Genomic DNA, 17,676 nt, shown 5'->3' on the forward strand with positions numbered 1-17,676 from the left:
GCAGGTTGAGGATATAAAGGAAAGGTGAGAAAGAAAGAAAAACCGAGACTGAATGTGTAAAGGATATTTGGTATGTCACATCACATTGATTCTGAAAAAGGAGCTCACTTTACAATGAGAAACGTAAAGCTGTAAGCTGATAACCCAGGAAATTCACTGTTCCTACGTATCCCTTCAACAAAAAGCACCTCACCTCTTAGAAAGGTCCTACATGTTGATCTGGACAGAGGTTCCTGGGCCCAGCCTGCCTTGTCTCCTGTCCATTTCCCAAGACTTTTCCAGCCTTCCTCACAGATTCTAGGAATTGCCCAACATCCAATAAGTTTTATCCCTACTCATGTTAGTGAGCATCAGTTCCTATTATTTTGCAACCAAAAACTAGATACAGAATGGAAATGATAAGTCAGAGTGATGAAAGGATTCCTAAGTCTTTAAAAACATTGTTATCCACTGTTGTTCTAAAAATTATAACTGAGTCATGTGCTTTAAGTTTTCTCCATTTTTGATTTAGGAAGAAAAAGAGAATGCTTTAGAAACAAAGACAATAGTATTTCACCTGAGTAATTAAGAAGTCTGCAAGCCTGTTCGTATATATTAAACTAGCAAACTTTAATTATAAAAAGCAAGATAATTTTTCATTCATCTCTAACATCCTGGATCTGTGTTGCAATTGTTTTCATTTTGTATTGTTATTGTGAGTAGCAATGTCATCTTTTAATATTTTTCAGTGACACATTACTGAGACAATTTGAAGATATGCTTATTTATTAAAGGATAATTGCATTTCTACATTTCTAGAAAGGCATTCCTAACTGAGAGAGCGTCTTCATTTTATAACTTCAATTTTCGTTTTTTTTATCTTTGAAAGAAAAGTCCATGGATGTTTTTATCAAACATGTAAATCTATTCACATGCAAAAGAATGAAACTAGACCCTTATTTTATACAAAAATTACTTGAAATGGATTAAAGATTTAAACAAAAGACCTGAAACCATAAAACTTCTAAAAGAAAACATATGGAAAAAACCTCTTGACATGGGTCTTGGCAATGATATTTTGGATATGACATCCAAAGCACAAGCAACAAAATTAAAAATAAATAAATGGGACTACATCAAACTAAAAAGTTTCTACACAGCAAATGAAATGATAAGCAAAATAAAAAGGCAACCTAGGGCTTCCCTGGTGGCGCAGTGGTTGAGAGTCCGCCTGCCGATGCAGGGGACACGGGTTCGTGCCCCGGTCCGGGAAGATCCCACATGCCGCGGAGCGGCTGGGCCCGTGAGCCATGGCCACTGAGCCTGCGCGTCCGGAGCCTGTGCTCCGCAACGGGAGAGGCCACAACAGTGAGAGGCCCACGTACCGCAAAAAAAACAAAAAACAAACAAAAAAAAGGCAACCTATAGAATGAGAGAAAATATCTTCAAACCACACATCTGATAAAGGATTAATAGCCAAAATAAACTCATACAACTCAACAGCAAAAATATAAATATTCCAATTTAAAGCAGGCAAGAGACCTGAATAGACATTCTTCCAAAGAAGATATTCAAACAGACAACAGGTGCATGAAAAGGTGCTCAGCATCACTCATCATTAGGGAAATGCAAATCAAAACCACAATAAGATATCACCTCATACCTGTTAGGATGGCTGTCATCAAAAAGATAAGAGATAGCAAATGCTGGTGAGAATGTGGAGAAAAGGGAGCCATGGTGCACTGCTGATGGGAATGTAAATTGGTGCAGCCACTATGGAAAAAAATACGGAGGTTCTTCAAAAAATTAAAAATAGAACGACAATATGATTCCACATTCTACTTCCGGGAATACATCCAAAGGAAAGGAAGGAGAAGTACCTGCACCCCCATGTTCACTGCGGTATTACTTGCAATATCCAAAACATGGAAACAACCTAAGTGTCCACCGATGGATGAATGGATACAGAAAATGTGGTTTACATATACAACGGAAAACTATTCGGCCATAAAGAATAAGGAAATACTGCCATTTGCAACAACATGGATAGACCTTGAGGGTATTACACTAAATGCAATAGGTCAGAAAGAGACAAATACTGGATGACTTCATTTATGTGTGGAATCTAAAAAAAACAAACTCAGAAACAGAGATCAGATTTGTAATTGCCAGAGGTGAGGGGGCAAGGGATGGGGAAATTGGGTAAAGATGGTCAAAAGGCACTAACTTCCAGTTATAAGATAAATAAGTTATGGGGACGTAATGTACATGATAACTATAGCTAACAATACTGTTTTTTATATTTGAAAGTTGCTAAGAGTAAATCTTAAGAGTTCTCATCACAAGGTAAAAAATTTTTTGTAACTTTGTGAGGTGATGGATATTAATTAAACATACTGTGGCAATCATTTCACAATATACGTGAAATATTATCACATATATAATATACAATATCAAATCATTATAAACCATACAATGTTATATGTCAATTATATCTCAATAATACTGGGAAAGGACACATGAAATAAAGAGGTTAATTAAGAGTGAAAAAATGTAAATAAAATTTCTTCACATTGCTAAAAAGTTTTTAATTTTTAAACAGCAAAAAGTCTTTTCTTCAAAACTTTCAAGAAAACTGCTTAAAAGAACTATATGAACAGGAGAATAATGTAAATGGTTTTGAGGAAATATTAGTTGTATATCTTAATGGTTTTCACTTCTAGAAATTTAATTGTAACTATTACTATCCCATAAATGTTCAAAGGAAATATATGGCTGATGTAGGCAGCAGCCAACAGTCAACTTTCTTTGTGAATAAAGATTTAGCACTTTCTTTGTGATCCTCTTGACCACTGTGATGGATAATAGCAAAGAGCTCTGGAAGTGATTAACAACAATAATGAGGTGACAGTTAATCGCTTACACAATTTTCCAAAAAAAACTTTACCTAAGAGGAAAAAACAGGTAAGCTTCTACCCTCGGAATGCAGGCTAAGAGATAGATAATACTCTGTCCTGAGTAATAAGCCTGGGCACACCCCATCAAACTAATATTTTTTAAAATATTATTAAATGATTTTAGCTCCAAATTCTCGATACTACTTTCAAGGGCCTACTAAAAATCCAAGTAACGTCTCAGATGCACCTCACTGTACCCACACTTTGTATATTATTCCTCTTCACATACGTATTCCCTCTCTCACAACTAGGGAAAACGTATTGGTTGAGTCCTAAATATTTGTTGTTGCGTTCATGAAACAGAAAAGAAAGAAAAAAGACTCATGAAAGCAACAATAAAGATTAATTAGAAACAGCCTGAGACTTGACTGTGTAACTTATGCAGAAATATGCAAATTATACACAGATGAACATGTCACCTTTTTATTTCATATACCTGGATGTGATTCTTGGAAATTGTTAAAATAGAAGCCAGAGATTTAAGCTATATCCTATCATTACTAAACTCATGTTAGATTTTTATAATTAATACATCTTTATATATAATTACCTAAAATAATTGTGTAATTTTCTCTCCTGAGTATTCATCTAAGCTTCAATGATCAGTGATGTTGTATGAGTATTTCTCAGATAGCAAAAAGCTCTAAATACTAAAAAGAAGGAATGATGGTACTACATCATCTATTGTCTGATAATTGTGACACTCTTTGCACTTTAAAAAATGATTACTACCTATCATGGAGTAAAAAACATTTTTAAGGCTATTTCCTGGACCTCATAAAATGTATACAACTGCTTATAGATTTATAAAAAGAACTAATGTAGAAACTGAAACTGGTAGACCTCCTCATTCAAAAAAGTACTGAGATTTTTTTCAGTATCAGGAAAACACAGAAAAGTAAGTTCTAATTAACTTGTCACATAGACTAACAAGGCTAATCAAAGGAATGATTTGTTAATTTTGAACACATCCTTGCTAAAAAGGATTCCACAGTAGACAAAGATTTTTTATCACTTGCTACCATTTAGAAATACCTATGTTGGAGGGGAGAGGCAGCACGTGGAAAGGAGGGCCTCTGGAGTGTGGAGTTCGGAGATGTGTGGCTGACAAGGTCTTGGTGCTCCAGCCGGGTGTCAGGCCTGAGCCTCTGAGGTGCGAGAGCCAAGTTCAGGACATTGGTCCACCAGAGGCCTCCTGGTCCCACGAAATGTCAGTCGGTGAGAGCTCTCCCACAGATCTTCGTCTCAACACTAAGACCCAGCTGCACTCAACAACCAGCAAGCTCAAGCGCTGGACACCCCATGCCAAACAACTAGCAAGACAGGAACACAACCCCACCCCTTAGCAGAGAGGCTGCCTAAAATCATAATAAGTTCACAGACACCCCAAAACACACCACTAGACGCGGTCCTGCCCACAAGAAAGAAACGATCCAGCCTCATCCACGAGAAAATAGGCACCAGTCCCCTCCACCAGGAAGCCTACACAAGCCACTGAACCAACCGTACCCACTGGAGGCAGACACCAAAAACAATGGGAACTACGAACCTGCAGGCTGTGAAAAGGAGACACCAAACACAGTAAGTTAAGCAAGATGGGAAGACGGAGAAATACACAGCAAATGAAGGAGCAAGGTAAAAACCCACGAGACCAAACAAATGAAGAGGAAACAGGCAGTCTACCTGAAAAAGAATTCAGAGTAATGAGAGTAAAGATGATCCAAAGTCTTGGAAATAGAATGGAGAAAATACAAGAAACGTTTAACAAGGATCTAGAAGAACTAAAGAGCAAACAAACGATGATGAACAACACAATAAATGAAATTAAAAATTCTCTAAAAGTAATCAATAGCAGAATAACTGAGGCAGAAGAACGGATAAGTGACCTGGAAGATAAAATAGTGGAAATAACTACTGCAGAGCAGAATAAAGAAAAAAGAATGAAAAGAATTGAGGACAGTCTCAGAGACCTCTGGGACAACATTAAACTCACCAACATTTGAATTATAAGGGTCCCAGAAGAAGAAGAGAAAATGAAAGGGACTGAGAAAATATGTGAAGTGATTATAGTCAAAACTTCCCTAATATGGGAAATGTAACAGTCAATCAAGTCCAGGAGGCAAAGAGAGTCCCATACAGGATAAATCCAAGGAGAAACACACCAAGACAAACATTAATTAAACTATCAAAAATTAAATACAATGAAAAAATATTAAAAGCAGCAAGGGAAAAGCAACAAATAACATAGAAGGGAATCCCCATAAGGTTAACAGCTGATCTTTCATCAGAAACTCTGCAAGCCAGAAGGGTGTGGCAGGACATATTTATAGTGATCAAAGGCAAAAACCTAAAATCAAGATTACTCTATCCAGCAAGGATCTCATTCAGATTCGACAGAGAAATTAAATACTTTACAGACAAGCAAAAGCTAAGAGAATTCAGCACTACCAAACCTGCTTTACAACAAATGCTAAAGGAACTTCTCTAGGCAGGAAACACAAGAGGAGGAAAAGGCTTACAGTAACAAACCCAAAACAATTAAGAAAATGGTAATAGGGACATACATATCAATAATTACTTTAAATGTAAATGGATTAAATGCTGCCAACCAAAAGACATAGACTGGCTGGATGGATACAAAAAGAAGACCGTATATATGCTGTCTACAGGAGACCCACTGCAGACCTAGGGACACATACAGACTGAAAGTGAGGGGATGGAAAAAGATATTCCATACAAATGGAAATCAAAGCAAAGCTGGAGTAGCAATTCTCATTTCAGACAAAATAGACTTTAAAATAAAGACTATTAGAAGAGACAAAGAAAGACACTACATAATGATCAAGGGATCAATCCAAGAAAAAGATATAACAATTGTAAATATTTATACACCCAACAAAGGAGCACCTCAATACATAAGGCAAATGCTAACAGCCATAAAAGGGAAATCCACAGTAACACAATCATAGTAGGGGACTTAACACCCCACTTACATCAATGGACAGATCATCCAAAATGAAAATAAATAAGGAAACACAAGATTTCAATGATACATTAAACAAAATGGATTTAATTGATATTTATAGAACATTCCATCCAAAAACAACAGAATACATTTTCTTCTCAAGTGCTCATGGAACATTCTCCAGGATAGATCTTATCTTGGGTCACAAACCAAGCCTTGGTAAATTTAAGAAAATTGAAATCGTATCAAGTACCTTTTCCGACTACAACACTATGAGACTAGATATCAATAACAGGGAAATAATCTGTAAAAAATGCAAACACATGGAGGCTAAACAATATGCTACTAAATAACCAAGAGATCACTGAAGAAATCAAAGAGGAAATCAAACAATACCTAGACACAAATGACAATGAAAACACGACAACCCAAAACCTATGGGATGCAGCAAAAGCAGTTCTAAGATGGAAGTTTATAGCAATACAATCCCACCTCAAGAAACGAGAAAGACCTCAAATAAACAATCTAAACTTACACCTACAGCAATTAGAGAAAGACGAACACAAACCCCAAAGTTAGCAGAAGGAAAGAAATCCTAAAGATCAAATCAGAAATAAATGAAAAAGAAATGAAGGAAGCAACAGCAAAGATCAATAAAACTAAAAGATGGCTCTTTGAGAAGATAAACAAAATTGATAAACCATTAGCCAGACTCATCAAGAAAAAAAGGGAGAAGACTCAAATCAATACAATTAGAAATGAAAAAGGAGAAGTAACAACTGACACTACAGAAATACAAAGGATCATGAGAGATTACTACAAGCAACTCTATGCCAATAAAATGGACAACCTGGAAGAAATGGACAAATTCTTAGAAAAGCACAACCTTCCGAGACTGAACCAGGAAGAAATAGAAAACATAAACAGACCAATCACAAGCACTGAAATCGAAACTGTGATTAATAATCTTCCAACAAACAAAAGCCCAGGACCAGATGACTTCACAGGCGAATTCTATCAAACATTTAGAGAAGAGCTAACACCTATCCTTCTCAAACTCTTCCAAAATGTAGCAGAGGGAGGAACACTCCTAAACTCAGTCTACAAAGCCACCATCACCCTGATATCAAAACCAGACAAATATGTCACACAAAAAAGAAAACTACAGTCGAATATCACTGATGAACATAGATGCAAAAATCCTCAACAAAATACTAGCAAACAGACTCCAACAGCACATTAAAAGGATCATACACCATGATCAAGGGGGGTTTATCCCAGGAATGCAAGGATTCTTTAATATAAGCAAATCAATCAATGTGATAAAACATAGTAACAAATTAAAGGATAAAAACCATATGATCATCTCAGTAGATGCAGAAAAAGCTTTCGAAAGAATTCAACACCCATTTATGATAAAAAACCCTCCAGAAAGTAGGCATAGAGGGAACTTACCTCAACATAATAAAGGCCATATATGGCAAACCCACAGCCAACATTGTTCTCAATGGTGAAAAACTGAAACCATTTCCTCTAAGATCAGGAACAAGACAAGGTTACTCACTCTCACCACTACTATTCAACATAGTTTTGGAAGCTTAAAATGTGATTTAAAGTATGATTTTTTTAAATGCAATATTTAGGAATAAATTTAACAAAGGATGTGCAAGGTCTGTAAAATAAAACTACAATATTTTGCTGAGAGAAATTAAGGAATACTTACATAAAGAGAAAGCCATACATATTCATGGACTGCATAACAATATTGTTAAGATGTCAATTCTCCCCAAATTCATCTATAGATTCAGTGCTACCTCAATCAAAATTCTAGTAGACTTAATAGAAATTGATAAGTTGGTTCTAACATTTATATGGAAATGCAGAAACCTAGAATAGCCAAACCAATTTTGAAAAACAAATTTGGAAGACTTACTCCATTTCCAGACTCACTATGAAGCCACAATAATCAAAGCAATGTGATATTGGCATAAAAGATAGATCAATGAAACAGAATAGAAAGTCTAGAAATAGATCTATACATATACCATCAATTGATTTTCAAAAAGGATGCAACAGTAAATTAATGGAGAAAGACGGCCTCTTCAGTAAACGGTGCTGGAACAACTGAATATCCATGTGCAACGACAACAACAAAAAGGAACTTTGACCTCTATTTCATGTCATATGTAAATATTAACTCAAAATGGACCATAAACCAAGATATAAGAGCCAATGCAATAAAATTTATAGAAGAAAAAATAGGAGAAAAATTTCATGACCTTAGTACAGGCAAAGATTTCTTAGACGGACACAGAAAGTAGGAACCATAGAAAAATAAGTTAATAAATTGGACTTTATCAAAATCAAAAACTTTTGCTCTTTGGAAAATACCATTAAGAAAATGCAAAGGCTAACCACCAGCTGGGAGAAAATGTTCTCAACACATACCTGATAGAGTTTTCATACTCAGAATATATAATGAACCCCTACAACTCATCAATAACCAATGTTTTTGATTTCCATAAAAAAAATCTTTATTCAATGACCAAATAACAAGCTAAAAACTAAGATCTCTAACTCACATTCATGAAATGTACAGAGTGCTGTTTTAAATATAATAATATTCTGACATTATGCTTGCCACAAAGTGTCTATACAATTGTTTTTTCAAACCTATTCCTATATCAATAATTCAATCAGTAGCAATTCAAATTATGAAGTAATGTCTAAATCAATACTATATATTTACATCTTTATCTGTTATTTTGTTATTTCATCCAAACATTTCTCAAGAACTTTACATAAATGAATACATATAGAAATACTGAGGTAAAATTGTGATTGATACAAAGCCAATTATTATCAGTTGAGAGTGGAAGTTATAAAATTTATATATGCCTAACGATTTGTCATGTTAGCAATTGTTATTAAACATTTATTTTCCTGTAGTACTATAAAAATTAGAAAGCAAGACATATGTAACAAAGCATTTATATATTCTCTTTCCCTCTCTCCCTCCAGTAGTTAAATGAGGAAAGAAATGAATAGATTTCAGTCCAGGATTCACTATATACTTCTTACGACCTTGTACAGATTTTAGTGTTTCTCATCTAAAAAACTGGGATAATAGCTCAGGGGATGTCTGGTTAGGCCAGTGAGCCAATGAACATAAAAACAGTCAAAACAGGGCTTCCCTGGTGGCGCAGTGGTTGAGAGTCTGCCTGCCGATGCAGGGGACACGGGTTCGTGCCCCTGCCGCGGAGAGGCTAGGCCCGTGAGCCATGGCCGCTGAGCCTGCGCGTCCGGAGTCTGTGCTCCGCAACGGGAGAGGCCACAACAGTGAGAGGCCCGCGTACCACACAAAAAAAAAACCAGTCAAAACAAAAGACAAATTATTTAGACCATAGGCATTAACTGAGTACCCACTACTTGCACTATGCTTGGTATTTGGAAACCCAAAGATAAACAAATACCATTATACAATTAGAAGAGATATTTGTAAAAGTTAGGACACTTTAATAACCCAATTTTAAAATGGGCAAAATACCTGACATACACCTCACAAATGAAAATATACAGATGGCCAGTAAGCAAATGAAAAGACGCTCAACATCATAGCCATGAGGTACATGCATAAAATCACAATGAGATAACATTATATACCCAGTATAATGACTAAAAAGATTGACAATACCAAGTATGGACAAGGATATGAAGCAACTGGAACTCTCATACATTGTTGGAGGCAATGTAAAATTATAAGTACAACTACCGTGGAAAACAGTTTAGTAATATCTTCCAAAGTTAAACATACACTTATACAACTCAGCAATTCCAATTCTAGGCATTTACCCCAGAGAAATGAAAACATATGCCCACACAAAAACCTTGTACATGAATGTTCACAGCAGTGTTATTCAAAATAGCCAAAAAATGGAAACAACCCAAACATCCATCAACGGATAAATGGATAAACAAATTGTGGGTATATTCATGCAATACTACTCAGCAATAAAAAAGGAATAAACAACAGATACACCCAACAACATGGATGGATCTCAAAAATATTATGCTAATGGAAGGAGCTAGAGGAAAAAAAAGAGTATATATACGATGCATCTATACGAATCACTAGAAGAGTCTAATCTAATCTACAGTGACAGAAAACAGATCAATGGTTGCCTAGGAGGAGAATTAGGGATTGACTAGAAAAGGGCACAAGGGAACTTTTTGGGCTGATGGAAATGTTCTATATATGGATTGTGATAGTAGTTACATGCATATACAAAATTTTCAAAACATCAAAATTGGTACATTTTATTTATGTAAATTATATCTTAATAAAGTTGCTCTTTTAAAAAAGTAAATGGGGCTTCCCTGGTGGCTCAGCGGTTAAGAATCCACCTGCCAATGCAGGGGACATGGGTTCAAGCCCTGGTCTGGGAAGGTCCCACATGCCGTGGAGCAACTGGGCTCATGTGCCACAATTACTGAGCCTGCACTTACGCTTAGAGCAGGTGAGCCACAACTACTGAGCCCACATGCCACAACTACTGAAGACCACGCGCCTAGAGCCCATGCTCCGCAACAAGAGAAGCCACTGCAATGAGAAGCCTGCGCACCGCAAGGAAGAGTAGCCCCCACTCGCTGCAGCTAGAGAAAGCCCGTTCGCAGCAACAAAGACCCAACGAAGCCCAAAATAAACAGATTAAAAAAAATAATAAAATAAAAAAGTAAATGAAAAACAGAGCAAACCAAGTCATATATTACTTTTGAAACTTTTCAATGATCTATAATTTAATTGTTCTATTAAAATACCAAATTGCCTCTTTCTCTAAACACAGGGCTACTCAAAAGATATCCATTAACATTTAATTATGTAGGTATGCACCTATTACTTTTTTCTTTAAATAATAAATGCACTAAACTCAACTATACTTCATAAATTGATATTATTTGGTAAAGCATTCAGTTAAATGAAACAATTATTCAATACCTTACAAGGATTTTGAATAATATTAGTTCACATTTAGATTGACATGAGAAGAATCAAACCTATAACCATTTAGTAAACTATTATGTGCAGCTTAGCCAACATTAGTAGCAATTTCCCTTTAAAAACAATATTTGAATTTAAAACATAACACAGTATTATGAATCACAGCATGATTCAGTGTGTAGGGGTCAGAATTGAAGTACTGAATGTATGTATAAGGGGATGCAAAATACTTTGAAAAGGAATACTATGATTTCTAGCACACTTCCCACCCAGGGATTTCAATTTCCATTCTATGGCAGCCACTTGAAGAAATGTGGAATCATTGTTTTCACAAAATTGAAGACTTTAAAGGTATAATTCCTTCTCTAAACTGTGATTTCATTATAGATTTCACACACAGGCATACACACACACACACACACACACATACACTATTTGCTCTCTCTGTTTACATCAGAACTTCACACAAGTAATACCAAGGGACCAATTTAAAGGCCAAAGAAAAGGGCTCAAAGAAAGTATAACCATTAATTTATCCAAGTGATTCTTTAATTTTTGTCACTATCACCATAGTCTGGAGAAAGTGGGAATAACTAATTAATATAGGATTGACTTATAACCATATACTGCTATAAAAAATTCAGTGTCTACTCTAGCTAAATCAGGATGGTGGCTACAATGATGTTTCTCATATTCTCTTTACTTTTCTGTGTACTTGAAATAGTTCATAACTTATAAATGTTGAAATTAGAGATAAATAATAATACAGCTAAATTCATATAAAAGAAGCTTAAAATGGGGAATATTACAGATGGAAAACAAAAAAACACCAACAGTTTTTTTGTACTTAAATTCCCTCTTCTTTAGGATCTCCATATTTCTATTCATATAGCATATATTTAAATAAATACCGATAGTCCAAAAACAATTTGTGGCAAATTTATGCTCTCTATTATTTTGATTATTCATTCATTCAACAAATATTTGCTCCTCCATTATAGGTATAGACTATACAGTAGGTGCTGCAGGGGATACATGAAATGAAGATAGATGCTTTGTGGGTTATCTCTAGCTGTTTTATTCAATTGGTTGGAATATAATGTTCATGACAATCAGTTCCATCTCCTTGTGGTTACTTTTATATGCTGTCTTGTCTCAACTACATGCCTTTACTCTCAAAGTCCTGGCAGAAGAATTACAGGGGATTCAGTAATACTGTCTGTTGAAGAAAACGATTTTAAAAGAATGTTCATGTAAAGTCTTGATTGGCTGTGTAACCAAAGCCAAAGTTTCTTAATAATATTAGTTATGCTTTGGTCAGCAATCAATGATGAAAGGGAGGTTAAAAGAGTCAGTTGAAACTGAAGAGGTTAGATTGCCATTGGGAAAAAAATTTTTAAAGACTACCTTGAATAATGACAATTTAAAAAGACAACAGTAACTGGCAGTAACCATTATAAAAATAGTTTAATAAATGGAATATTTTTTCTTCCAGTTTTAATAAGATATAATTAACATACAGCACTGAATAAGTTTAAGGTGTACAGCGTAATGATTTGACTTACATACATCATGAACTGATTATCACAATAAGTTTAGTAAACATCCATCATCTCAGATAGATACAAAATTAAAGAAATAGGGGGAAAAATTGTCCTTGTGATGAGAACTCTTAGGAACTCTTACTCTCTTAACAACTTTCATCTATAACATACAGCAGTGTTAATTATATTAATTACATTTATCATGTTGTACATCATATCCCTAGCACTTATTTATCTTGTAACAGGGGGTTTGTACCTTTTGACTGCCTTCATCCAATTCCTCCTCTCCCCACCTCCCTAAGTGGATTTTTTTCTAAAAAGAACTTCGGACAAAACTTGGGGAAAGGTTGTTCCAACAGTGGATACAATATGTAATAGAAAGGTAGTCATATTACATTGTCTAAGGCTATATTCATTAGCGTACTCAATATGCTAATTTAAAAAATACAAAAAAATTGTCTGCTACCTAGGATGGGATTTTTTTTTTAAATTTAGGCCTTATTCAAAATCGTGATGTACTCAGACTATTAAGGATCTTAAAAATCTAAATAGGAAACTTGTGGATTATATAATCCAAATGCACTCATTGAATAGATGAGAAAACTAAAATTAGAGAGATGGAATTATATGCTCACAGTCAAATCATCTAAAAATGCAATGTTTAATATAATGTGAATTTAAAAATGTATATTTCCTTGGATTATAAGTCTTCAGAAACTTTGAAAACCAAATGTAGTGTTTCTGTAGAACAGTGTCTTTTTTTTTTACCTTTGTATCCCCACTGCCTAGCTTAATACTTGGTACACATATCAAAAATAAATGAATGAATGAACTCTGTTAGCCAGAATATTAAGTTAATCATGACCACGTCTACCCTAACCAATTTGGTTGTCCGAAGTATTGCCTACAAAGATTGCAAACTATATTTGCTCAAACACAAGAAGCATTTTATTATAAAACAAAACAATCATTTCCTACTTTTAGAAGATGTGACAAGTAGGAACTAATGAGTGTAACAGTAAAGACCACTTTTGAGAATTTAATACTCAAGATGGGTATTCAAAAGATTGTTTCCTTTGTTAAGGTACAAAACTCCAATAGGAAAATAGCCAAAATTTCTTTAATATCTTAGAGCTATCAATTTCTTTTTTAAGTGAATATTATACATAATGATACATTTCATAATAACAAGTTAATTGCTTCATTTTCTGGAGGTGAGCTAAAATTTACTAACCCTTAAACACAGCTGTTGTTTTTAACCTCTTAAACTTCTCTTTTAATCTCTGGCTATACTGCTACCCCGTTAGTATCAGGCAATTACTCTTTGCCTCAGCAATCCTCCACTTGTTCATGAAGTTATTTCTCCACTAGTCTTTTGGCATATTACAGAATAGGCAACTGAAATATTGCTTCAAATAATTCAGAGTTACATTCCATTTAGATGAAATGACAGTGATGAAAGCCTACCTTGGGTTTGATTAGCCTTGGAACTTTGACTTCAGGGTTGATCACAGCTCTCAATTTTAAGAGGATCTTTCAGGTTTTACATTGGCTTGCAAGTATGCTCATGTATCAAGCAAAGAGGCTTGTGAAATATACTGATATCTAACTGGTATCCACTTGTTTATGGAATTGAAAGCATTTCCATTTACAGATGATTCTAAGCTAAGTACTTAAGTTTGTCAGTTTATGCATATTATTGCTGGATTACTAGTTTCTTACATTCTGCTTCTCTGATGGTGCACGATTAGAACGTGCAGAAACAGGTTCCCTAATAATTTCAGACTTTCTACAAAAATTGGTATAAAAAACCAAAACTATGTTTTAAAAAAAGTACTAAAACATGTACAAAATTCTTAGCTCTTCTCTGTGCTTCCATAGTAGTTGTCTCATATACCTACTACAACATAGCATTATATTATAATTTAGCAAGTTATTTGTCTACTCTATTGAACTATAAAGCATTTGAAAACAAGGCCTAGATATTGTTTATCTTTGTATCCCAGGATTAACAGAGTATCTAGCACAGTAAATATTTGTTAATCCAATGACTGAATAAATGAACACACAAACCCAGTTCTTTCCTATACATCCATCATATTGCTTCTATGAATTTTGATGACAAATTTTAAAAAGGATTAAAATTTTAATCCAACTTTTATATATGGATTATTTTATTTAAATTTCTATAGTCTACGGGTATACCAGAATTAAAGATAAAGTATTTTATATTACCATCTTACCAATTTTTATAATATAAACAAGTCTTCTATTGTGCTTTTAAATATTTAGCCATCCAAATCTGCCATTGTAATAGTGGCTAACCTGTTGTAAAATGGTTTTAGATGTGCTTTGGGACCAAAAAACACCCTAAAAAACAAAAGTAAAGACTTGACAAAATTCCAAATTTTTGTCAAATTATTTGTGATAACACATTAAACATCTACTTTTAAAATCAAACCAAGGTTCAAGTGAAATTTCAAGAGGAGACAAAAATTGGCCAATACCTAATTTTTAAATCATCTAACCCCACATGATAAGAAAGTTCAAATGTTTCTGAGCCACAAGACTTAAGAAATGTCATACTGGCCACAACTAATAAATAGGTCATAGCTGCCTCTGGGGGTCAAATGTAAAATATTAAGAGAATACATACTGGGACTTCCCTGGTGGTACAGTGATTAAGAATCCGCCTGCCAATGAAGGGGACACTGGTTCAATCCCTGGTCCAGAAAGATTGCACAGGCCATGAAGCAACTAAGCCTGTGCGCCACAACTACTGAGCCTGCACTCTAGAGCCCGCAAGCCACAACTACTGAAGCCTGCATACCTAGAACCCATGGGCCATAGCAAGAGAAGCCACTGCAGTGAGAAGCCCATGCACCACAACTAAGAGTAGCCCCCGCTCACCACAACTAGAGAAAGCCCGCATGCAGCAACGAAGACCCAACGCAGCCAAAAATAAATAAATAAATTTATTTTTTTTAAAAAAGAGAGAAAGAGAATACATACCTACAACAATGCTGGACACATAATAAAGCCCTGATACTTCATTGAATTTTAGTTAGCTGTTCTTACCTATCAATAAAAGATTATCAGCTGAAATAAACATCTAAAAACAAATATATAGGAGGTTTTTGATAGGAGGTCTCTGAACACTACCTTTCCTTACAAGATCTCTGAGCTTTGGGAGGCAGTGATATAATGGAAAGAGTTCAGTCTTTGAAGTCAGACTGACCTTGATCAAAGCTACACTCTAACTTAAACTAGCTGAGCAGGCTTGAGCAACTCACTTAACCCTTCTGAGACTCAGTTTCTTCACCTGTGGATAAAAATAAATAAGTAGGAAATAATTCATATAGAGGCTCTAATGAAGATTACACAAGCTTCTCAAAGTATCTAGTCAATGTTTGGCCAAAACAAAACTAAATCTCTCTGTAAACCAGAGCTTTTCTACTGTCAGTGCCATTATCATGGAGTGCCCCGAAGGTAAAGGTCCAAAAGACACATGCACCCCAATGTTCACTGCAGCACTATTTACAATAGCCAGGACATGGAAGCAATCTAAATGTCCATCAACAGAGGAATGGATAAAAAAGATGTGGTACATACATACACTGGGATATTACTCAGTCATAAAAAGGAACGAAATTGGGTCATTTGAAGAGACATGGATGGAGCTAGAGACTGTCATACAGAGTGAAGTAAGTCAGAAAGAGAAAAACAAATATCATATATTAACGCATATATGTGGAATCTGAAAAAACTGGTATAGATGATCTTATGTACAAAGCAGAAACAGAGACACAGATGTGGAGAACAAACGTATGGACACCAAGAGGGGAAGGAGGGGGGTGGGATGAATTGGGATATTGGGATTGACATATATACACTATTGATACTATGTATAAAATAGATAACTAATGAGAACCTACTGTATAGCACAGGGAACTTTACTCAGTGCTCTGTGGTGACCTAAATGAGAAGGAAATCCAAAAAAGAGGGGATATATGTATATGTATAGCTGATTCACTTTGCTGTACAGTATAAACTAACACAATATTGTAAAGCAACTATACTCCAATTTAAAAAAAAGAGTGAAGGAGATATTCTGCTATTGTCCTCTGCCTCCAAAACAACCCAGGCCTCAATTAAATCTCTCTGATTTCCCAATGCATTGGGAAATGTAGTAGGTACTACCTGCTACTACAGTTAAGCCATATGACTATGAAACCCCAAAGTCTGGTAAAGCACAGCAAGAGACAATGAATGAATGAATGAATGAATGAATAGCATTTGAGGTACAGAAAAACTGATTTAAGAAAAAGTACTTTCATATCAAAATATGGCCGGCTATCAGTGTCTTTCCATCCAAGCCCTCCCAATCCTTTAAAGTTAAGGCAGTGAAACATTTTATGTACTGTAAACTATTTGATACTATCCAAATGTTTGTTAGTCAGGTAATATTTAATGCAGAAGGTATATGTTGAGCCCTAACTTGAAAGGATTGGGAAGACTCTGATGGACAGACTGAAGGAAAGAGAGCATCTTACGAGGAGTAATGACAGTGACAGCCAGCAACACTTTGATATCAAAGTACTTTGCATATATGCAAAGCCTGCTGAAAGCTGTGAGTGGAGCAGAAATTCTGAGAAAAACTCTCCAGGCCTCTAGGCTTCAAACTAAGCACAGGGTAAATGGCAGTCCACTAGAACAACTTAAAATTTGTGGTACACTGAAGCTAACAATAGCAACAGCAAAACGTAAACCCAGCTCAATTACTGACTAGACTGACTGAACTGCACCCCCCAACAGCCTAACAGAAGAGGAGGCATGTCCACTAATATTCTTGGCATGAATATTACCTCAGGTCACTGCTGTCCTTTTACAATGTTTGGTATTCAATTATAAAGCACAACAGAAACAAAAATTAAGGGAAAAAAATTGTCAAAAACAATCAAGAGAATAATGAACACACGAGGAATGTCAGCAGCAAGAAGAAAACTATTCTTAAAAAGAGTCAAATGGAAATGCTAAAAATTAAAAACATGATATTAGAGATTTAAAAAATATCCTTCAATGAGTTTATCAACAGACTGGACACAGCAGAGGAAAGGACAGTGAACTTGATTGTAGATAGATAAATAGAAATTACCCAAACTAAAACACAAAGAGAAAAAAAAAATGAGACAGACAGAATAGAGCATTCAAGAGCTCTATTTTGATAGAATA

General features: G+C 35.1%; 1 protein-coding gene across 1 annotated transcript in view; it reads right to left on the reverse strand.

The window, feature by feature from the left end:
• The window catches only part of CAMKMT (calmodulin-lysine N-methyltransferase), a gene marked incomplete at its 3' end in the record, with an annotated part of 399,114 nt that overhangs the window by 331,137 nt on the left and 50,301 nt on the right, over positions 1-17,676 (reverse strand). The window lies entirely within an intron of this gene.

Source organism: Hyperoodon ampullatus, assembly GCF_949752795.1.
Source record: "Hyperoodon ampullatus genome assembly, chromosome: 15".
In the NCBI taxonomy this organism is placed as follows: domain Eukaryota; kingdom Metazoa; phylum Chordata; class Mammalia; order Artiodactyla; family Ziphiidae; genus Hyperoodon; species Hyperoodon ampullatus.